This window comes from Limanda limanda, chromosome 1 (genome assembly GCF_963576545.1).
Source record: "Limanda limanda chromosome 1, fLimLim1.1, whole genome shotgun sequence".
Taxonomy (NCBI): domain Eukaryota; kingdom Metazoa; phylum Chordata; class Actinopteri; order Pleuronectiformes; family Pleuronectidae; genus Limanda; species Limanda limanda.
The window spans coordinates 40,347,935-40,356,583 of NC_083636.1; positions in this window are offsets into that span (position 1 = coordinate 40,347,935).

Sequence of the window (8,649 nt, forward strand, 5' to 3'; positions counted from 1 at the left end):
AAAATGTAGGCAAACAACTCAAATAATACAGTTTAAAAAATGTGGTCAAACTAAAGATAAATAAATACACCAGCAAACAACCAAGCAAGACCAAGCAAAAACATTAAGAGCTCAGCCAGAGCTCCACCAAAGCTCTGCCACAGCTCAACCCAAAAAGCCCCCTTGCTAACAAAACAAAGGACTATTTAAAGTGGAATGTCTGATGGAAGATCTGGAACAGAAAAAAAAAATTTCATTAATCATTATATCAAAGAATACTGGGTGTCTAATTAGAAATTTGATACCCAGTTGAAACATTGACCCTTTATGCCTAATTCATGAATTTTGATAAGGTGTCCCTCTTTCCAGAGTATATCATATGCTTTTTTTAATATCTAAGAACACAGCAATAACCATTTCTTTATTGCTTTTTTTTTTTATTACTGACTCTACACATACATTGTTCCTCGTCCTTTCCTAAATCCACTTTGATATCCGGAGATTAAGTTTTTGCTCTCTAGATGATGTGTTAACCTCTCCACCCATCTGTTCCATGGTTTTCCATAACTGTGATGTTAGTGCTATCGGTCTATAAATTGATGGATTTGATGGATCTTTTACAGGTTTAATTATTGGAACTATAACTGATATCTCAGGTGTCAGTCTGTTACATTGATTCTAATAATTCACTATCTCTAAATTGTCTGTTTCTGTCCATACTTTTATTACTATTGATTCTTGTTCTTTGCCTATCTTATTTGCATTGTACCTCATCCCACTCCTCACAAAAATTGCATCCCCCCCACATTTTCCAGTTTTCCTGTCATTTCTGATTGTTGTATATCCATGTATAACAAAATCCCATTTTGGCTTCAACCATGTCTCTTGTATGCATATTATGTTTGGTTTATCTGGCAGTTTTGACAGAAACAGTTTAAATTCTTGTCTAATTGCAATGATCACTTCATTATGAGCCACCAATCCATGTCTGAGAGTTAGAGTTTCCTCCGCTTAGCTTTCCTTTGACTGTTTTCCAACTAAATTCTTTGATCCCAAGTTATTTCTCGGCTGACTTTACAATTATCTTGATTTTCTTACTTTTTTAATCTGTCTGTGATGAGCAATTTATCACCTCTACCATAAACAGGACAAATTATTTTTTTTCCCACTATCAGTGTATCTTTCTTTACTTCATTGCAAGATTTCATCACTTTATTGTGTTCTCTCCCATCATGAACTTTACCACATCAAGTTAAATGCCACTTGGAGGTGTTCAGCCAGTAGGAGGCAGAGAGGGTGGTAAGGGTTATCCATGATCGACCACAGCATTAACCGATAGACAGAGTTGTGCATGAACACGTTCAATTTTATGAGAACGATGAACTGAACGCAACGTAATGACAAATAATAAATTTGAACGGTGGACACGTTCATATTGTGGCGTCCCCGGCTGAATGATGGTTCACAATCTTTTTTTTAATTTCCATACATGCCGTTCCATACATGCCTTTTCATGCAATCGCGAGGCACACCTGCCAGTAGCTATCTTTTCCGTATTTCAGGAAGTGCCTTTTCAAAATAAAAGAAACCATTTCAAAATAAATGTATCAAAACTTTGATTTGTTCTGCCTTTTGATTGCAGGGTATGAATAAATAATCAGGCAAAATTAGCTAAATAAAAAAAACATATTTCAAGAATTGATACATATGAAGTACAGTTTAAGGCAAGGGGTAGTGATGGATAAAGTTTTCTTTAAAAAACAATTTTAATCTTTCATTCTCACTTTCCACCTTAAAACTATGAAATTAACTGCACTATGAACTAGTTCAGAATTTAAATGGTGAACTATGAACGTGAACTATTCATGTTTACTTGTATGAACTGAACTTTGAACTAGTTCATGAGAGGTGTGAACTTGCACAACACTGCCGATAGCCAATCAACTCTCCATGGATTCGAAAGGCAGCAGCCCAGCTGCCAGAGGGGTGAGAGTGAGACAAAGACACACAGGGGAAGAGACACAATTTATGTTTAGTTTTGATTTTATTTTTTCTCACGTGTGTTAAAAGAGAATTAAATAATGCTGAAAAGCAAGTGGTAAGTCTCTGGCGGTTGTGGTGATACGCCAGAGTTATCGTCATATGCCTCAGATCCTCATTCACCATCATCAACCACTAGTCTCTACATAAGCTTTAGCGTCCCATATCGTTCCGGCAACAATGAGTTAATTTCAGTTCAGACCATCAAACTCCAAGTCAATTTTCACTTTTTTGGGGTAAGTCTATGTGTTTTTGTAACTAGTAGCTTGCTTTTCTGCCTGACTGCCCACCTGTTAACTCTTCAGCCTGCACTACAGACAGAGACAAAGTATGGGAGCAAAAAACACAAGGTTAGTGACATGAGGGGGCACACATTGTGAGAGAGACAGATAAATGTTCAGTGCATTACAGGTTAGGGTTAGTGGAGTTCCCCCAGCTGTCTAGGCTCATAGCAACATAATTTAGTGATGATTCCGGGCTCACCTGATCCAGTCCTAAAAATAAGCTTCATCATAAAGGAATATTTTCAGTCAAACCTTAAATGTTGAGATGGTGTCTACCTCCCGAACCCAGAGTGCGAGATGGTTCTACAGTAGACGAGCCTGTTAACTGACGACTCTACCTACCATTCTACTTATACAGACTCTGTGAACCACAAGTTAACCTGTATTTGAGGAGCTAAGTAATCGATTCAGATGATAGTGGCCTTGTAGTTGCACCTGGAACAATCCACGTATATATGAAAAAAACAAAGCAGCTGTTCAATTTTCATGACATGACCGAGAACTGATGTAAATCCTTGCATTATTGTCTGACCTCCTGATTTCTTCTCTGTCACCTACTTTCTATCAGGAGTCACAGCTAACAACAAGCATATTGTTGTGGAAGGATGACAATAATCTACACATATTCATATGGTTATATAAATGTACACTAATGTATAAGTATGTATCATTTTATTAAAAGGTCACAGTGAGTCTGATCACACAAACGGTTATCATTCCATGGATAAGTGGTTGTGGCAGGAAAGTTTTAGGAATGTGCAAATCCTTCCCAAGAGAAATTTATTTCGCGGGGGAAGATATGAAAGCTTTTAACTTGCAGGGTCCAGTTGACCCAGGATTAGGAACTGTTATTATTCAAAGTTGGGTTGTTTACCGGCACAGTAGAAGTCCTACTGTCAGCGAATGTCTTGTTATTGTCCAAGATAGAGTTGTTATGGTTACAGCAGAAGTTTTGGCTGACACAGAAGTAGGAGTAGTCACTACATGAATAATGTACAACACTACACACCACACTCATATCATAGAACACATGAATATTGCACTACATCATGAATACGATCACTTTAAAAGTACAACCAGTATAGTGATGTATTCTTCGGTGCATCATTGTTCTGCTGAGGAACACAAGTTACAAACTAACACAAGACAGATTAAAGCTGCAGGGGTTATTGAAGTATGACGGTTATTCACATTAATCACGAGATTCGTTGTCACTTGAATGTAATTTTAATACATTAATATGAAGCACTTCAGCACTGCATTATTGCAGAAGAAGTGATACTTATTAACAAGTTGTGTCCTTATATTCTGTGGATATTCAACTATGTATTTGAATATGGTTTATGATTAAATAAAGTGTACTACCAAGACAATGAATATGCAGTATTGAGTTCTTCCACATTCAAATTGTCACATATATAATTGAATGTATGATGTGCAATACTTTGCTTAGATTTTTTTGTAAGTTAAGAAACCTGGAGTCAGTGCTGAAGTGATGACTCTTAGTGTTCAGTCTTGTTAGAGTTCAGTTCTGTCTCCTCATGTTGGACATCCACTGGTGCAGGCTGTCTGAGTCACCTAGAGGAAAGTTTTACACAAATACACAGATATGTCAAGACCCAGTGAACACATTCACAGACTTCTACATGATCAAAATAAAAGTTTATAACTTCAAAGTTCATTAGATGACATCACTTCAGCTTAGGTGGTGGACATCAGCCTCAGGTTCTCATGCACTGCCATGCATGGAAGACTCTGTAGATCAGGTAGGTTCAGCTAGTTTTTTTAAGTTTGTTGGAGTACTACCACAATTTTTGCAGGAACCTTTCTTCTGTTGTTGCTTCCTTGACAGATCTGTTGAAGGGTAGAGCCAGGTATATCCGGTCAGCTGCCTGCCAGCAAGCTTTTGATAATATTAAAACTGTTCTCTGCTCACCTCCAGTCCTCATGGCACCCAGCATAAATGATTCCTTTTGGCTTGCAGGTGGATGCGGGTGACGCAGGTGCTGTGTTGTTTCAGTGATGGTGTTGAGCAACCTGTGAGTTTTTTATCCAGGAAGTTTAATTTGTGCCACGTAAATTTTGTCTGTCATTGAAAAATAAACTCTTGTTCTGGTGTTGGCATTGCAACATTTCAAAGTTTATGTTGACTCTTGATTTCCCATTTTGGTTTACACGGACCAAAATCCAATCATATTACTTCACTCTTTGTTTTGCCCCCATCACAGATTGATGCATTGGGTACTATTTCTGCAATCATACTGTTTGGTAATTCGTCACATCAAAGGCTCTGAGAACAAACTAACAACAAACAGGTAGACCCAAAAATATCTTATGATGCAAGGTTAATGTGTAGAATGCATCATCGCCAGGAATTTTACCAGTTTGTTCCCCCAGTGTCCACGGATCAAGGTCGTCTGGCTAAGTTTGGCAATAGGGGTATGTGGAGGTAACTCCCCAGAGCACCTTCAGGTGAACCAGGAACAGATGATTGGCACAACTGAGGTGACGTTGTTAGGGTTTCAAAATTGAGCTGGTCTGTGTGTCTCTGACTCAACTCTTTGCAATAAAGGCAGGAGGGGGGGCATGAACAGTTTGTGCCAGATATTATGCCTTCATACAAATGATTTTAATAACCGTTGCTGCTTAGTGTTAATCATGAATCTTTAACCTGTTCTCATACTTAATTTTGATATTAAAGCATAATTCCCTGAGCTGCATTTGACATCATACAGAGTTCAAGGAGCTGTCCCATCTGGAGGTCGGACAGAGTGACATTGTTGACATTGTTTTGGTTTCGTTGTTACACAAACAGAACGTTGTTTTGATAAAGCAGGAACAATATTGTTTTCTCCAATAAACAACCACTGGCCCTCATGGCATCAGCTGTGTAAAGGCCTTTCAAGAAGTGAACAGTTTGCCTAGCAACTATCAGAGGAGGCGTCAGATTGGGAGTGGCTCCTTATTACAATACCAAGAGGATGGACTACGCTTGCGCACTATTGAGGAAGAACCAAGGACTGTTACAAAATATAACAGACGCCGGCTGTTTGAGGCGTTCTGATGCGAATCGAGACTGTCCATTGCTGCAAGAGTGCCGGGCAGTGTGTTGGATGCCCGTTGTATGAAAAAACAAGATGCAAGATGGCGCCACGAACGGTCGCCTCGGTGTGTTGGTGCGCACTTTTGTGTTTGTTTTTAGTATTTAATTCTGTTTACTGCAACCCTACTCGGACTACTTTCACGATGGACGAGCTTCTTTCCATCAGGGACACAACACCATCCGATTTATGTCCCAACTTTATCGCCTCTTCCGTGGATTTAGTGGACTAAAGGCTCTTATATACTACTACGTGTCCGTTTCTCGGAGAGGTCTCAGCGGGGGGCAAAGAGTCTTTTTGATATTTACTTCTCCAACACAGTCCGTCGGGAAAAATTCATCGCCAAACCCATAGGTGGCGCAACGGAAGACGAGCTCAGAGAAGCCTACCCAATTTGGGAAGAAGAAGTCCACGTGTCTCTGTTTACATGTTAGCCTGCCTCCCACACACTGAACCATGGCAACTAACAGAACTAAATAAAGTGACACCCAGCGTGTCAAGATGCTGATGTAATCGTTTCTTAGCGCAGCGGTTCCCCGGTCTTGTTTCCGAACTGTGTTGCTGATTCCACAGCTTGAATCTGCTTGAGGCTACATGTAGCTAGAAGCTACACGGACCTAGCTCCCCCCCAGCTTCCACACACAGTCAGCAGGGACTCCCGGCACTAACAACTACTATCCAGTGTTTGCTTCTAACCTGACGGTATTATAGAAACAGTGTCATGATAGAAGTGGAATTAAAGTCGTGACGGCGGGTTCTTGCACTGTTACCACCGCAGTTAGCATGGTGGCTAGCCCGCTAGCCTAGCCTGCTAGCGTCGTTTTGAAAGCTCGTTATAACCGTATGTGACCGTGCACACATGCCCTCAGTGCTCTAACGAGCCACCGTCAGCCGGACAACTCCGCTGTCTTAACACACACGTCACATTAATCGTAGAATCATAGTTGTGTTCGTGTTTGTTGCTACAAGTAAACAGGAAGTTTGAGGTCCGGAAATACGGAAATGACGTCATACGGAAATGATGTCGTTCGCTGACCAATCACAGCCAAGAGCGGTCCGTCGGGTCTCCAACATGAAGACGGATAGTTAGAAAAATCAGACGTGTACGAAAAGCTGTCCGAAGCACTCGGAGAGGGCGTTTCACGACGGATAAGGCGGTCTTATCTGTCCGTAATAGAAAAAACGGAGAGGCATAAATTGGCCTTTACTCATCAAAGGTGCGGTGGTCCTCGGACACGCAGTGAGACTCCGGCGGAGACGACGAGGGAAGCACGCTGGGGCCCTGGTGCGCTTCAGGGAGCGGGGGTTACGCTCACCTCTCCCGAGCATCCTCCTCTCCAATGTCCGCTCGCTGTGCAATAAGATGGACGAACTGCGCCTCCTCATCCGGACAAATAGAGACTTTTCCCTTCTGTCTTGTGTTTCACGGAATCGTGGCTGACTGAAGCCACACCGGACTCCGCAGCACAGCTGACCGGCTTCCAGCTGTTACGCGCGGACCGCGACCCGATCCTCTCACACAAGGCAAAAGGCAGAGGGATTTGTTTTTATATAAACCAGGGCTGGTGCAGCGACGTGAAAGTCATTTTACAGTCCTGTTCTCCGGACCTGGAAACTTTTTTCATCACCTGCAGACCGTTCTACTCTCCCCGTGAGTTCACCTCTTTCATCCTGGCCGGCGTGTACATCCCCCCGCAAGCGGACGTGCGCGAGGCACAACGACAACTCGCCGAGCAGGTACTGGGGGTGGAGAGGAGGAGAGAGAACACTTATTCCCCTGTTATTGTCCTCGGGGACTTTAATAAGGGGAACTTATCTCAGGAACTCCTCAAATACAAACAGTTGATCAAATGCTCGACCAGGGGGGAGAACACTCTCGATCACTGTTACAGCACCATCAACAAGGCATATCATGCAGTTACCCGCGCTGCTCTGGGCCTGTCCGACCACGCTCTTATTCATCTGATCCCAGCTTACAGGCAGAAACTCAAACTTTCTAAACCTGCTGTGCTGAGATCCAAGAACTGGAGCAACAGAGAAGCTGTGGAGGAGCTGCGTGACTGCCTGGATAACACTGACTGGGACATTTTTAGAACTGCTTCCAACAGCCTTGATGAATACACAGATGCAGTGAGGTCATACATCAGCTTCTGTGAAGACAGATGTATTCCAACACGCACCAGGGTGAGCTATAACAACGACAAGCCCTGGTTCACTGCAAAACTCAAACAGCTTCGTTTGGAGAAGGAGGCGGCCTTCAAGAGTGGGGACATGGATAGTTTCAGACTGGCAAAATACTCGTTTGGCAAGGAGATTAAGGAGGCCAAACGACAGTACTCAAAGAAGCTGGAACAACAGTTTGCAGCCAACGACTCCTCGTCAGTCTGGAAGGGGCTGCGAGTGATCACCGGCTGCAAAACCAAATCCCCCCACTCTGTGGAAGACCTGAAACTTGCCAACGAACTGAATGACTTTTACTGTAGATTTCAAAGACAATGGACCAGTTCTAACCCAGACTCCCAGCCCCCTCACATAGCTATTACACCTCTTCACCCCAGCCTGGACAAAGACTCAACCCCCCTCCCCCCCATCACACCTCTCTCAATTCAGGAGAGAGATGTAAACAAGCTTCTAAAGAAACTGAACCCCCGCAAGGCACCTGGACCCGACGCTGTCTCCGACGCTGTCTCCCCCTCCACACTGAGGCACTGTGCAGACCAGCTTTCTCCAGTGTTCACGAACATCTTTAACACCTCACTGGCTGAATGTGTTGTACCCGCCTGCCTCAAAACATCCACCATCATCCCCGTTCCCAAGAAGCAGAGGATCACAGGCCTTAATGACTACAGACCTGTCGCCCTGACCTTTGTAGTAATGAAGACCTTTGAGCGCCTCGTGCTGACCCACCTCAAGACCATAACCAACCACCTCCTCGACCCACTGCAGTTTGCCTACAGAGCCAACAGGTCCGTAGACAACGCAGTCAACATGGGACTCCACTTCATCCTCCAGCACCTCGACTCCCCCAGCACCTACGCCAGGATCCTGTTTGTGGACTTCAGCTCCGCATTCAACACCATCGACCCAGCTCTTCTCCGTGACAAGCTGACACAGCTGAGCATGCCTGAGCCCACCTGCAGGTGGATCTCTAACTTCCTGACTGACAGGAAGCAGCGCGTGAGGCTGGGCAAGCTTGTCTCTGAGTCCCGGACCATCAGCACTGGAGCCCCACAAGGTTGTGTGCT